This window comes from Eubalaena glacialis, chromosome 20 (assembly GCF_028564815.1).
Source record: "Eubalaena glacialis isolate mEubGla1 chromosome 20, mEubGla1.1.hap2.+ XY, whole genome shotgun sequence".
In the NCBI taxonomy this organism is placed as follows: domain Eukaryota; kingdom Metazoa; phylum Chordata; class Mammalia; order Artiodactyla; family Balaenidae; genus Eubalaena; species Eubalaena glacialis.
This window is the reverse complement of record NC_083735.1, coordinates 35,886,093-35,900,776: the sequence shown is the minus strand read 5'-3', so window position 1 is coordinate 35,900,776 and position 14,684 is coordinate 35,886,093. Positions and strand designations below refer to the sequence as shown.

General features: G+C 46.3%; 1 protein-coding gene across 11 annotated transcripts in view; it reads left to right on the top strand.

Annotated features, from left to right (window-relative positions):
* The window catches only part of CSGALNACT1 (chondroitin sulfate N-acetylgalactosaminyltransferase 1), a 321,372-nt gene that overhangs the window by 153,137 nt on the left and 153,551 nt on the right, over nucleotides 1-14,684 (top strand). The window contains exon 3 of one of the 11 annotated variants that reach the window (XM_061177605.1): nucleotides 9,825-9,896. The exons of 9 other annotated variants lie outside the window; for them this stretch is intronic. The gene's annotated coding sequence lies outside the window, so the exon portion shown is untranslated. Of the gene's footprint in view, nucleotides 1-1,513; nucleotides 1,614-9,824; nucleotides 9,897-14,684 lie in introns of all 11 variants that reach the window. One more of the 11 variants, XM_061177604.1, reaches the window with a different exon arrangement.

Sequence of the window (14,684 nt, the reverse complement as noted above, 5' to 3'; positions counted from 1 at the left end):
AAAGGGCATCGTAATTTTCACCATGGTACAAAATAATTATTTAAATAAGATGTTTAGGAAATTGAAGGATTATCTTCCTTTCTAACTTATAACATCTTAGGGGAATACTTTCTAGAATTCTTGGAGAATAATAGTACCCTGATGGATTGTACGGTTGCTTTCAGACTGGGGACGCATGTAAATCTCGGGAACGTTGTTTTAGTTCAGCTGTTGTAACCAGTAATTTTGAATTTCTCGGCAATAAGTTATTTTATTACATCTGGCAATACTAAACTTTGAAAAAAACAAGAACCTCAGGGACATCATTAGTTGAAATGGAACAGCATGAGATGGGAAGTCGTATATGTGGTTCTTACCTTCAGCAGAGCAAAAGCCCTTTTTTAGTTTTCTCTGGACATGATTCTGGAGCCATAAAAATGAAAATAGGTAAGCTGTGCTCAGCCTTTGCATATCTTCAAAGGCTTCATCCTTCTCCTTCATTTAACAAACTTCTATAGAGGTTTTGTTCATGATTTTGTGTTTTTTGTTTTTACTTTTGTTACACTGATTAAGATAAAAGAGTGAAAGTCAAAACACAGGATGTGATTTTGGGTTAATGAACCACTTTGTACTCAAACAGTAGAGAATGAGGAGTTAAAGGCACTGCATCTGAGTCACCAGTAACGAAAAATAAAACCAACCTTGGCCAAAGTTAATAATCAAACAAAAATAACTAAAGAATAATTCTTCACAAGTTCTTTTCTGAGTGGAAAGTCGAGTGGCTAAGAGGCCTAAGTGACTCAAGGCCAGCTTAAGGGTCATAATGGAATTCTTCTAATCTGAGGTCTTGCGATGTTTAATGTTTTTGAGAATTACTTGGGTGATGTAGAAGAGAGCAGTTCATTAGAACTCCATGATATTAAAGCCTTGAGGTAATAGTAGAAAAGAGCCAAAGTCAACTGTACAAAAGAGAGGAGTAATCAGAAGCCGATTAAGATATTTATCCTCCAGGACGCAGCGATGAGGGCGGCGGAGCTGGGTTTTGGCGGCGGCCTGTGGGCTGTGCATCCCGCTGCAGAGACTGGATATTGCCAGGGAGTCAGGCTCCAGCGGGGCAGTACGAACTTGGGAAAGCCTTCGGTTTTCCAGGAACTGCTCCTTATAGACTGAGTCCTTTATAGACGCAGGGACTTGAACGTCCCTCGGTAGCGGAGCTTCACCAGACCTGCGGGGAACAGCGGTGTCAACTGGGGAAAGAGTGTCTGGGGTGTTGGTCGGCAGGTATGCCACCCCCGTGCACGGTGCTCATGGAGTCCCAGCCGGGAGAGGTGACTGATGCAGATGCTCAGCAGCACGAGGCCTTGCCAGGCTTGCCGGGGGGTCTCCTCGTGTCCCCCGCGTTCCCCCTGGAGCCTGTGCTGCTGCCGGTCCTTCTCAGTGAAGCGCTGCCCTCCATGTTTGTGCCCCACTCCGCGCCCCGTGTCTCCACACTCTCCTTCCCACCAGCAGCTCTTCCTTCCTTGCCACCCCCCAGGGGACGTTGACTGGTCCTTCAGCAGCAACCCGCCTGTGGGGTTTCCAGCACTCAGAAGCAGGGCCTGGCACCTGGAGGCACCGAAGGAAGCAATGGATGGGTGAGCGGGTGCGTGGGAAAGGGAATAAGCGGGGACCCGGCCCTGCAGGAGCCACCGGCCCCTGACCCTCACACCCTCCCGGACTGGTGCCCGTCACTGCCCCGTCATCACTGTTCCACGACGGCCTCCCGGGCGCCCCGCCCCTGCCCCTGCCCCCCTGAGCAGGCTGCAGACCCGTCTGTTCTCACCTCTGTAGTCCGCTTAGTTCCTCACCTGGCGTCTGAGGGGTACAAACTCTATCTGTGGACGGATAACCCTGTCGTCCTCTGCAGTTCTACAAGCCCGTGACGTGCGTCTACCAGCTCACGTAAAATGGTAGCTGATTCCATTTTATGTTGAAACGAAGCAGGTATTATAAGTAAATACTAATATAAAGCTATAATGGAGACACTTGGCAAGTTGCGCATTTTTGCAAAACTAGAGAATTCAGTAGAACAGTTTGTGTTTTATAAAGCAGCCTTCTTTGGGACCTGTTTTAGACTCTCAAAATCTTTCCATTTAATGGAATGAGACGTAAAGTCTGTAGGCTTTTCATGAGTGTCAGCGTTTGCTGCTGCAATTTTAATTTATCCTCGTGAGCACAGTTTGCTTTCTGCAGATGAGGCTTCTCCGGGCCACACCAGGAGGGTCACGCTGGCACCAGCGTGGGTGTCCACTGGTGCACGCCTGCCAGTGGGCCGCCATCTCTCCCTGTTGATCGACACTTCATTAGGCCTGGCTTTTGCCTTTTCTGCCCTGTTCCGGGGCTCTGCTCGTTGAGACACCGCTTCCATCCCGTTGGTTTCTTGCTTCAGCCTCTTAACGCCCGCGTCTTGTCCTGGCAGCCCCTCCCCTCCCTGCCTCCTCTGTCCTCTGCCCTCCAGACTGCGTTCCTTCTCTGGACTCAGCCCTGGAAAGCCTTTCCCGAGACTTTGCCTGGCCTGGGGCTGGGCCTCTGTGCCCCACTGCCACCTCCCACCTTATTTCTCCATTGCCTACAATTGTTTACCTGCTAGATGTCTGTCCTTTGGCTGCCATTATCCTCAAAGGGAGCACCGTCTCTACATTCGCAGCCTCTAGCGTGTTTGTTCATATTCACAAACAAATGTTGGGATGAATTTCCGGTTGTGAGTTTCAGTCTCAGCGTTGTCGCTCCTCTCACTGTAGTTTGATAAGGCATCTTAACTCTTAGTTTAGTACCTAGGAAGTCAGATTATGGAGATGCGTGTGACCCGACACGTGTCTCTCCAGCATCCGACACTCTGACCACTGCCCTCCAAACTCTCGCTCCCTTGGCTTATGTACGGTGACAATGAACCCTCCCTGGTTTTCTCCCTCTTTCTGTGGCTGATCCCTCTGGCCCCCTTTCCCGTCTCTTGTTCCCAGCGTTCCATCCTCTCTGCCCTCTCGTTCTGTATTATCCACACGGTTTCCTCTGCGCTAAATGGTGAACTTCTGCTGACTTCACATTTGTGTCCCCAGGTCACACTGCCGTCTGGCACCGCGGACTCTTGGCCATCTCTGCCACGTGTCCCGCCAGCACCCTGCACTCGTTATGTCCCCTCGGGCTCCCCCTCAGTCACCAGCCAGAGCCCCCCAAGGCATCCTGACTTCCTTACTGTCACTCAGGGTGCTCATGCGATTCGTCGCGGGGTGCCTGCATCCCACCTACCCCTCTTCCTCGTGTGTCAGTCTGCACTTGGACTCCCCAGGCTGTCCTTACCTCGCCCCTTCACCTTCACCCCCACCCGCCCCCCACGGCCACAGCGGCCCTTCTGAGGTACATCATCTTTGCTCACGGTGCTCCTGTTCAGAATCTCCCAGTGGCCTCCCAGCACCTCCAGGTGGCCTGCGCTCTGGTGCGCCAACCCTGAGGGCTCTCTGGCTTGACCTGGGGCCTTTGCTGGGTCCTCTCCCCGGGACGCCCTTCCGGGCTCACTGGCCGGGCCGGTCCCTACTCGTTCTCCATGACTTGGCTCAGGCGGTCCCTTCCTCCAGGCCTCTCCCCCTGGGCTGACTTGCGGGTTAACCTCCCGATTTTTGGCACTTACTAAATGGTGTTATTCCATTTGATTTTCTTGCCTCTCTTTCCTGTTAACTAACCTGAGATGTCTGGAGGGTCCTGAACCCCATCGGGACCACTTGACACCTTTGGTGCCTGGCATAGAGCACATGCTCAGCGGCATGAGCGGTTAGGTTAGGGGGTGAGTGTGAGCTGGCCGGGAGCGGGCCCGCCTGCTCTTCTGACAAGGAGGGTGGATGCGTGGATGCGTGGATGCAGAGCACCCGAGCTGTCGAGGGATTCAAACCAGCGTCTTTCTTCTCCCCTCTTCTCCTGCTCTGTGCCTTCCCCTCTAAGAAGGGCTCTCATTCTTCCTGAGTAAAATCATGGGAGAAACTTAAGACAAAGGAGGATATGAATGAAAGAAGATAATTAACTTAAAGAGTCAAAAGTGCATCAGAAAAATAACTTCTTGTTTACCCTACCCACTGCCCCTCTCAATCCTGTTTCCAGGTGTTTTACTTTGGTTTGGGGAACATAAGTACATGGCCACCAGCCTGGCGACTTGCCGGCTGCATGTCTCCCTAAGATGTCTTTGTCCTAACGTGCATTTCTTCCCGTTAGAAGCAGACTAAAGGTGTATCTAGGCATCCCCTTTCTTCTGAATTTCTTCTTCTTCAACTCAGGGCACAGGTGGCTCTCACCCTGGCCCTTCTGGTTGTTCGGTCGATTGGCGTTGAGGTCTACGTTTCCCTGTTTCTAGAGGCAAGGCAGTTGGCTTGACAAGGACCCTAGAACCAGGATTGGAGCCTCAGCTCCATCCCTTATTAATCCTGTGAGCTGGACAGCTTACGGAACCCCTCTGCCCTTCTCCTCTTCCAGAAAATGAAACGAATGGTACCTTTTGGAGTTGTTGTGAGGATTGAGAATTTCCTGGCACATAGTAGGGATGCAAGAAATTATCAATATTAACTAACAGGATGTAAATGTTTGCATTATTCTAAAATGGAAAAAAAAAATCTCTGGTCCCTGCTTCCTCCCTTTTCCTTTCCCAGCTTCCATAATTGAAAGAATTCACTTGTTTGTTGGTTAATTAATTAATTAAGCAAACATTGGCTTGGGTGTCGGCCATGAGTCCTCCACTGCTAGACGCTGGAGATTTGGTGGGATGGACGGTCCTTGCCCTCCAGGAGCCCATGGCGGGGTCCTTGAGCCACTGCACTGAGTCATCTGGGATGCTGGGGACCCACCCAGAATCCCAAGCTTCACTTGGAATCGGAATCTTTGGGGAGCTCGGGTGTTCTGGCTCTGCCCGCAGGAGCCTCAGAATAATGCCGACTTCACCTCCTCGTGGAGAACCTCTCAACCAGGGCCCCCCGAAGGAGGCGTGACCTTTGCTCCAGGCTGGCCGTCTCCAGTTTTTTTCACTGTCCCTGCACCTCACTCCAGAGCCTCCAACAGGCTGATGACTGGAGAGCCTCTTTCGACGTGCTCTGCTGTCATCATACTTGGGTTATGGTGAACGTCCAGCCACCAAGACCACACACTTCTGATATGCGCATTCTTTAGCTGTGGTGCATGTGTCATGTTTAGTTACTTAAGCAGTTGTTTTCTTGTGCCCAAATGTGGTTCAGCACTTTACTGTTTGAAAATACGTTATTTGGAAATAATTTCAAATTATCGAAAAGTTGTAAACATAAGGATAGAACCATGAACATTGTGGTACATGACTCTTTTTGAATTATGGTTTTCTCAGGGTATATGCCCAGTAGTGGCATTGCTGGGTCATATGGTAGTTCTACTTTTAGTTTTTTAAGGAACCTCCATACTGTCCTCCATAGTGGCTGTATCAATTTACATTCCCACCAACAGTGCAAGAGGGTTCCCTTTTCTCCACACCCTCTCCAGCATTTATTATTTGTAGATTTTTTGACGATGGTCATTCTGACTGGTGTGAGGTGATACCTCATTGTAGTTTTGATTTCTCTAATGATTAGTGATGTTGAGCATCCTTTCATGTAGTGTCCATCGACAGATGAATGGATAAAGAAGATGTGGCACATATATACAATGGAATATTACTCAGCCATAAAAAGAAATGAAATTGAGTTATTTGTAGTGAGGTGGATGGACCTAGAGTCTGTCATACAGAGTGAAGTAAGTCAGAAAGAGAGAAACAAATACCGTATGCTAACACACATATATGGAATCTAAAAAAAAAAAAAAAAGGTTCTGAAGAACCTAGGGGCAGGACAGGAATAAAGGTGCAGACGTAGAGAATGGACTTGAGGACATGGGGAGGGGGAAGGGTAAGCTGGGACGAAGTGAGAGAGTGGCATGGACATATATACACTACCAAATGTAAAATAGATAGCTAGTGGGAAGCAGCCGCATAGCACAGGGAAATCAGCTCAGTGCTTTGTGACCACCTAGAGGGGTGGGATAGGGAGGGTGGGAGGGAGACGCAAGAGGGAGGGGATGTGGGGGTATATGTATATGTATAGCTGATTCACTTTGTTATAATGCAGAAATTAACACACCATCGTAAAGCAATTATACCCCAATAAAGATGTTAAAAAAAAAACAACAGAACCAAAAGTATATAAGGCCTTTACCAAGATCCACCTATTGTTAATATTTTGCACTGTTTTTCATTTGTGCGTTCTCTTCCCCTCTCTCTCCTTCTCTCTATCTATTTAGTATATATACACATAAAGATTATTGTACATTAGGTTTTTATCTGAACCATTTAAGTTCATACATCATAGCCCTTATTCCTAAATAGTTCAGTGTGTATTTCCTAAGAATAAGCATGTTTTCTAATATAACAATGGTGCAGGCATCATTCAGTCACTTTAACATTTATTTCAGTTTATCTTATTAGATAACAGACTGTCTGTACTCTGACTCTCTAAGTTCACTTATAATGTCCTTTATAACATTTCCCTCTAGTACTAGGACCAGGCATTCCATTTAGCTGTTATGTCTGTATCTTCCTTAAATCTGAAACGTTTTCATAGTCTTTCTTGTGTGAAACGATGTTTTTGAAGAATACAATCATTTTTCTTTTAGAGAATATTCATTTGGGGTTAGATGAGTGATCTCGTGGTTGGGTTCACGCTGTGCATTCCTAGCAGGGATTCTGCCTAGGGATGTGTTCTTATCAGGTCCCCATCTGCCCCTCACTGGTGATGCTAATTTTGATGACCCAGGCAAGGTGATGATTCATTTCTTCACTATATGGTTGCTGTTTTTCTCCTTGTAACTAATGAGAAATACCTTACTTTTATCCCTTTTGTTTTGATACCTATCCGTCAGCTCTTTGCCTGTAATGAAGTTAGCAGTCCTAAAGCCTACTTTGTACAATTCAGGTGCTTGGCTTATGCCGAGGCTCCCGCCTGATCTTAATTTTATGGCAGCAGTTGGATGGATTGGAGATTGATGAATAGGAGGCCTGAAAAGGAACTGAAGTAACCGTCACTGATTTTTTACAGATGCTCTTATGGTGAATTATTTCGAAGAGCTCACACTCCTAAATTCATGATAAAAAATTGCAGTGACAGTGTGGAAATCCATCTTTAGCTTGCAGGCTGTGTTTACTGTACATATTCAGTCATTCTATCCTTCTGTGTTTGAACCCCAGAAACAAAGGTGGCAGTGGCCATACAACGTGGGGAGCTGGTGGTCCTGGCGGTCCTGGCCGTCCCACGGGGACCACAGCAGTGATGCCGTCACCGTGACGCTTGACGGTCCCAGGAGTGGACCTCTTTTTCCAAAGATCTGCCCTTTGCAAAAGAAACTTTCCTGTTCCCTGCCCTGTTTTGGAGATTGACCGAGATGTTTAGGTCAGAGGTTTAACTGTCTCAGTTAACAGCGTCGCTAGTGTCCCATTCATTTTCCCAACACCCCTTGGCTAAGAAAATGGCTAACATTTTTTTTTCCCCCACTAAGTAGTAACGTTCATTAGCTTGTGAGTATTTATGTCCTAACAACTTAGTAGCTGTTTGAAAAAATAATACAATAAATTGAAAGAAAAATACTTGCTTTATCTCATTCTTAACCGCAGTTACTTAATAATGGGATGTGTCTCTCTCTAGGGTGCTGCACAGCTCCCCAAACCTTGGGGTCAGATTAGACGCTTCATCTTATGTAGCCATTGCTTTTCATCACAGGAACTGCTCAAAATGTAGTTTCACAAAGATGTGATATCTTCAAAAGGAATGTAGCTCAGTCTAACGTTGAAAGTGTGAATTACCTGGAGCCAGTAGTTTGCATAATGTCCAACAGATGTCTAGTATCCAGTGCTTTGCTTGAAAGTTTAAAATATTCTGAAGCACAGCTCTGAGCTCCCTTGGGTGCCCCAGGGTGCCTCGGGACACAGTTGCGGACCATCTAGTTAAGTATAAGAATCTTTCTGGGGATGCTTTATAATCCTTCCGTAGCCTTTAGCCGCCCAAATATGTGCCTCCAGGGCAAGTTAGGGGTTGAATAACTGTAAGGAACAAGATTATAATCTCACAGCACACAGCCAGGAGGCAGAGATGACATTTCAACCTCATTGGCAAAAGGTGAAAAATTCCTTCTTTTATTTATGGTATGGCTCAGGTAGGAGGCCTGATCGCTGCTTTTTGGTCAGTACTGCTTTATACCCTGCTTACCATGGATAAGCAGATAGCCGTTTAACTACATTGTTTATTTGATGAGATTTTCTTACTTAACCTTTTTGGTTTGGTTCACATGTTATTCTCCCCACAAGCTGCTTATTTTCTATGGGTTAATGATTAGCTTGTCTTCAGGCTTTGGAAGAGTGCTGAAAATCATCTCAAAACCAAAGTTGTCATAAGGTTTATATCTTTGGTAACAAGATGCGGATTAGCTAGCTCCTAGTAGAAATTAGATCTAGTTGACATAATAATTGCAATTTTATATATTTGAGCTTCAGCTACGAAAAGGATTTTGTGAGAGGAAGGCGGATATTTTGAAAATCAGGGTAGCTTTAGAACAGTGACGAGGGGCACCTGCTCTACCCAGTGTGAGGACTTCAGAGTAGAGGAGCATGGCAGGCGGCCTCCCTATCAAAGGCCGAGACTGTCCTTAAAGAGAGGAACGGCCCGGTGTCCAGAAGGAGCCCCCAGCTACGTGTAGCGATCTCAGCCCTGTGCCAGCTCTGTGCTCACAAGCTCCGTGGCCCGGGCGAGGCTTGTCTGGGGACCTGCAGGGTGTTCGACGTTCCTGGGCCCACTCAGCTGTTGTGTCAGCCAGAATCTGCCCCCTCCAACATTTCCGAACACAGTCCACTACCGTGCTTGAGTCAAACTCGAACCCAGTCCTTGTTTAACAGATGAGGAAACTGAGGCTCAGAGCAGGAAAGGGGTCATCTGAGGTCACAGGTACAAGTACAGCCAGGATCTGGTCCCCTGCCCGCCTGCCTGGAGTCCATGCCAGGGACAGAGCGGCCCCGGTCATTTCCTTCAGCTCTGATAATCCAAGATTTTTGTGATCAAAGAGAGATGGGAGTTTTTTTTTTTCTTTTATTGAACTATGGTTTTTATCTGCAGTGTTGTGCTAGTTTCAGATAAACAGCAAAGTGATTTTTTTTTGCAGATTATATTTCATTATAGGTTATGACAAGATATTGAATATAGTACCCTGCGCTATACAGTAGGTCCTTGTTGATTATTTTATACATAGTAGTGTGTATATGTTAATCCCAGCCTCCTAATTTGTCCCCGTCTCCTTTCCCCTTTGATAACCATAAGTTAGTTTTCTATGTCTGTGAGTCTGTTTCTGTTTTGTAAATAAGTTCATTTGTATTGTTTTTTAGATTCCACGTATAAGTGATATCATGTGGTATTTGTCTTTCTCAGTCTGCCTTACTTCACTTAGTAGGATAATCTCTAGGTCCATCCATGGCATTATTTCAAATAATGGCAAATGGCATTATTTCATTCTTTTTTATGACTGAGTAGTATTCCATTGTAGATATGTACCACATCTTCTTTATCCATTCATCAGTCAATGGACATTTAGTTTGCTTCCATGTCTTAGTGCTGGTGTGAACATTGGGGTGCACGTGAGATAGGAGTTTAATAGTGAAGAAACCTTAGAAGAAAATGGAAATGACAAAAATCCAGTTAACTTGCTAAATATTTGGATTCCTGGATCTAGAATAAAAGCTTCAGGAGGGCGGGGATTTTTGTCTCGTTCACTGCTGCATTTCCACCTCCTAGGATACTGCCTGGCGAAGAGGAGACACTCCAGAGATGTGTGGATTGGGAGCAAGGGCACGCTCTAACTTATAGGTAAAGTTTGTGGGTAATACTATACTTAGGTAGTCAGTACTCTGGTAGGATATAAGTTACTGGGTTCTTTTAAGTTTGCTTAGATGAACTTTATTTCATGTTACTCACAATCAAATAATAATCTGCAGAAATAATAATAATGTCTCTGCTGAGTTCTCACTGGCTAGGATGTGATATTGAAGGTAGTATTATGACATTAGTATTTTTGTCATCACCAACTGAATACCCTGCCTGTGACTTTATTCTGTTGCGTATTTGCAGTGCTGTCCACAAAGGAAGTGCAAGTGTGATCCGATCATAGCCGGCGTCTGTTGCTTATGTTGAGTTTAAAATTCTGACCGCCCCCAAGAGGGGAAACAGAGGAAAGCTGTGCCCCTATGTGACCTGAGGTTGGACGGTACCTCCCTTTTAAGGATCCTTCTTGTGATGCAGGGGTGTTTATGCCCTTGGCACTAGCTCCTAGAATAACAGCTTACAGGGCTTGTACAGCATCATCTTTTTGGAAGGAGGTCCATACAAGTTTGCAGTATCATTGAGAACGTGGATATACCTGGCAACTTTATTCCAAGAAATTCGGTGCTGTGTGCAGAGGCTCACTTTCATTCACTGCTTGGGAGTCATTATTACCTATGTGTGTTTCTATTGGGACCAAGTTAGAAGAGTGTTGGGCTGTGTAGAGCAGCATCCCAGGCGGGGAGACATGGGAAATGAGGTCCTCGTCACCGGATTCTCGACTAATCTCCGAGTGGAGTCGTCATTGCCCCTCCTTGCGTTCCAGCCTTTTCACTGTACTGTTCTTTCAGGAAACCTCTCGAGACAATTAACGGAGGACAGTTTGTCAGACCCAAAGTGTTTCCCAGAGATTACTAGAGCTACCAGACGTTTTTCGAAGGGAGAGTTTTCTGATCAGATAAGTTTGGAAAATACCATATAGCGTATTCCTCTCTTGTAGTGTAGGACGAAACTGGGCCTGTTAAAGGTTGTGGAAATTCTAAAGGGAAGACTTAAATTTGGCTTAACCTCGTGGGTCCCAGCTTTCTTCTCCCCAGAATCCTTTTCCAGCATGACAATTCTTAACTTTTTAAGAACAGTGTTCCACCCACCAGCCTTGAAGAAACGCTGCCCATGATGGGAAAACCTGATTCCGAGTTTGATTTGCTTCTCACTAATAGTCACAGATTCAGCCAGTGTTCCTCAGCCTTTGTCTTGGAGCTTTGAAAAAATACCGATGCCCAAGCTCATCCCAGAGTTTCTGATCCTGAGTGTCTGGGCTGGTGCCAGTGATGTACATTTTTAAGATGCTCTGCAGGTGGTCTCAGATGTGCTAGAGGTTGAGAGTCACTCTGCTTGGAAGAGGTTTCTAATTCTGTTTTTTTTTCTCTAAGGCTGTAGTAGTTGTCTCCACTTCACGCTCTTTGATGCTGGGATGTTTCCTCGAGGGAACTGGTTTCGTGTTGAAAGAAATCTGATGTGACGTGTGGCTCGGAGGTCCTCAGCCCCTGGGCCTCCCGCTGTTGTGTGCCGGGGGTTTGGCCCCGGTCTCTTGCAGGTGTGGTCCTGAGGTTGCTGGAGGGTGGAGGGAAGTGGTGAAGGGGAGGGCGCGTTGAGGGTCCTGCTTCTGAGCCCTCAGGTGCTGCTTAGACCTGGATCTCTGCCCATCAGTCAGCTGGTGACTTGGTGACGTGGCGGTGGGCCTCAGGTCCTCTTGGAGGAATGTCCTGTTAGCTTCTTCTACTCTTTCCCCTCAGGACCTGACATCCTCTCGAATCTCTGTTCCTCTGCTTCGTACCATGAGAAGCCAGGTGGGGAATGGCTCAGTGAGGTGGGTGGGTTTTTGCAGTAGCTCCTCAGGGAATTAACACAGGGAGAGTAAGGTGGGTCCTGCCGCCACAGGCTATGTCCCCTGGGGACCTTTCCAGGAAAGGGCCCAGGTGAGAACATAGGACACAGAAGCTGTCACTAGACTCAGGTCCGGCTGCGCACTGCTCACAAGCCAATACTGGAGAGACAAGTGTTGGTAGAAAGGAAAGGTTGCTTTATTTTGGAGGCTGGAAACCAGGGGAGAAGGCAGACTCATGTCCAAAGGCCGACTCCCCCTGCTGGTCAGGGGGCAAGAGCTTTGAAGGGGGAGCTTCAGGGATGTACAGGCGGAGGGAAGGGGCTACGTGTAAAACAGCACAGTCAGCTCCGACAGTCATCTTGAAATTGGTCATGCGGTGGTCTGATCAGCGTCGGCTTGATTGTTTTAAGTACAGTTAATCTTCAGTTCCAGGGTCGGTTAGTTCCCATTTCCTTGAGTCCAGTTCTCCGAATTGTGGCAGCTTATGTCATGGCTACAGCCTGGTCATCGTGTCGTTAGTTAACTCCTTCCACCTGGTGGGAGTTTCAGTATCTACAAGACTGCTCACAGGACATGGCTCAGAACGTTATCCATAGCCCTTGAGGAGGAACTAAAGGTCCTTGACTTTGTTTAATGACTAAATTATTATTATTTTGTCCTGTTTGACTGCTTTTCTTTGCTTCTGCATTTTCTCACTTCTCTGATTAAGTTTATTCTTTGGCTAAAGGTTTTCTACAGACAAAAGGCAGGAATAGGACATGGTGGGTAGGGGTCTGTCCTGGGAAGGCCCCATAGGGTCCTGCTCGGGTTTAAAGCCAAATCAGCGTCTACCAAATCGACCCACGCTGCACGGAGTGTGGGACAGGCCCCAGCGGCTAAATCTTGGATCAGAGGCAGGCGAATCAAGCTTGTCTTCACATGGTCAACGTGGGGTCACTGGCCTCACCACAGAAATGATGCCAGTTGTCACCAGAGAGTGTAAACTCAGACAGAAAGCACCCCCCGTCCTGTGACTTTATGGGCGGAGGAAAGAGCCCTCACTGTTCTCTCTCTGTGGTGCTGGGAAGTGACCCGCCCAGGGGTGGGCCAGAAGGCAAGAAAACGGGACCACTTTCTGCATGGGGTTCCAAGCACTATGTAATCTACTTCACATATACTGTATAATCCCCCCATTTATTCCCTGCCACAGCTGTGGACAGTTATTAATTGAAGTTATAAAAGAAGCTGTGGACTTCTTATTAATTCTCTAAGTAAAGATGAGAGACACGGAAGCTCAGAGATAAAATATCTTGTCCAAGGGTACACGGGTGGCTTGAGAGTGACGGGCCTAGAATTCAAACTTAAATCTATTCGATTCCAAAGTCCACTTGGATGTTCCCCGGCCTGTCCTGCTGTCTGTTGCTGGTCCGCATGTCAAGGTTGCCATCACTCTTGCTTCTGAATATCTTTTTTGTGGTTGAGCTGGATAACAAGCTCTTAAAAACATAAAGAGATGCCTTGTAATGCTTTATTGCTTATCAGATACTACTGCAGCCATGGGACAGAGCACTTTTTGTCACCAGTCATTCTGGGACAGACTCTGAAAGAAAAGAACATGGTGGCACAAGATTCAGCCTTTTTCTCCTCTGAGTATATTTAGATTATGCTTCTTTTGATTTTATAAATAGATGATTGGTTTTCGAATAAGCAGTCAATAGTGCTCGCTGGCAGCGTGCCCTACATCTAGAATTTGTGGCATTAACTAGAATTTTATAATGGCATAAAAAATTTCCTGGAGGAAATAGAATATCACCATGTGATATAAAGCCAGCATTAGTAAAATAAATATTAATCCAAGGTTAACTGTTAGCCTAAACTTTCTCTTAATTCAGAATCCAAGCTAAACCTTACTGTGTTAAAACAGAAAAAAACCTTTTTTTCAGCTCAGTTTGAAATTGTAACGTGAAAATCACCGTAGACTTGCAAAAGCTGAGTGTGAGTAATGTCAACTGTCTCCATAACTTAATTCCAGAAGCCAAATACCACTGCCCGGGAGGCACATGGCTGTAAGCTTTCAGGCTTAGGGAACACAGATTTCTCAAATGTTAGCTCTGGAGGGTGATCATTTAGTTTGACTAAACATAAGTCATAGGAACATAAGGCTTCTACAGATGAAGAAAGTGCAGAGGTGAAGGGTCTTTTGAAAGTCGCAAGGTTGGTGGGTGGCAGACACTGCTTCTTATTTTGTCACCATAGGTAGTGTTGCCTTTAGCTGCAGTATTTTTAAGAAACACTTTAGCCAAGCCTAAGTAGCCAACTGTTAGGCTTGGCCCAGTGTGTGCTTCTTACGTGTTGTTTAATGCTAACCGAGTAACGCATACATTCCCCAGAGCTGCGGGCTGCATGCAGTGATAGATGTCAGTGTCAGCGCTCTCAGACCCAGAGAAAGAGCAGGTGGCCCACAGAATCTGGAAGCCTGGTGTAGGGTGGCAGGGAAGGTGAACGGGGGAGTTGAAATAAGCTGAAACTGTACCTGCAAGTGAGCATCATTCCAAACAAGGCCTATGGTCAAAGTAATTGGATTTATAGTGATTGGTAATTTTAGTGAAAATTAAATGTATTTCTCTCTGTTATGCTGTTCTGAATTATACTTGCTTATCATTATCAGAAAGGACTGAGATGTTTGGTAACCCGATACATTCTGGGAAAAGGTCGCTTAGCATGGAATCAAACGACCTTACCTTCGTTTTAACTTTAGAGGCTGGTCAGATACCTTATTTACTCCATGGTTTCGCATTGGGTTCAGTGCAGCTTAGGATTTTTTTTTTCCAAAGTGTGTGTCCATGGCAGTGTCTGCCCTCCATGGTCTAATCCAGTCCCCAGGGCTCCCAGCTGAGAAATCCTTTGAGGCATCACACAGCGGTACCTGTTAGAATGGCTGCATTTCTGCAGAGCATGTATACTAGTTG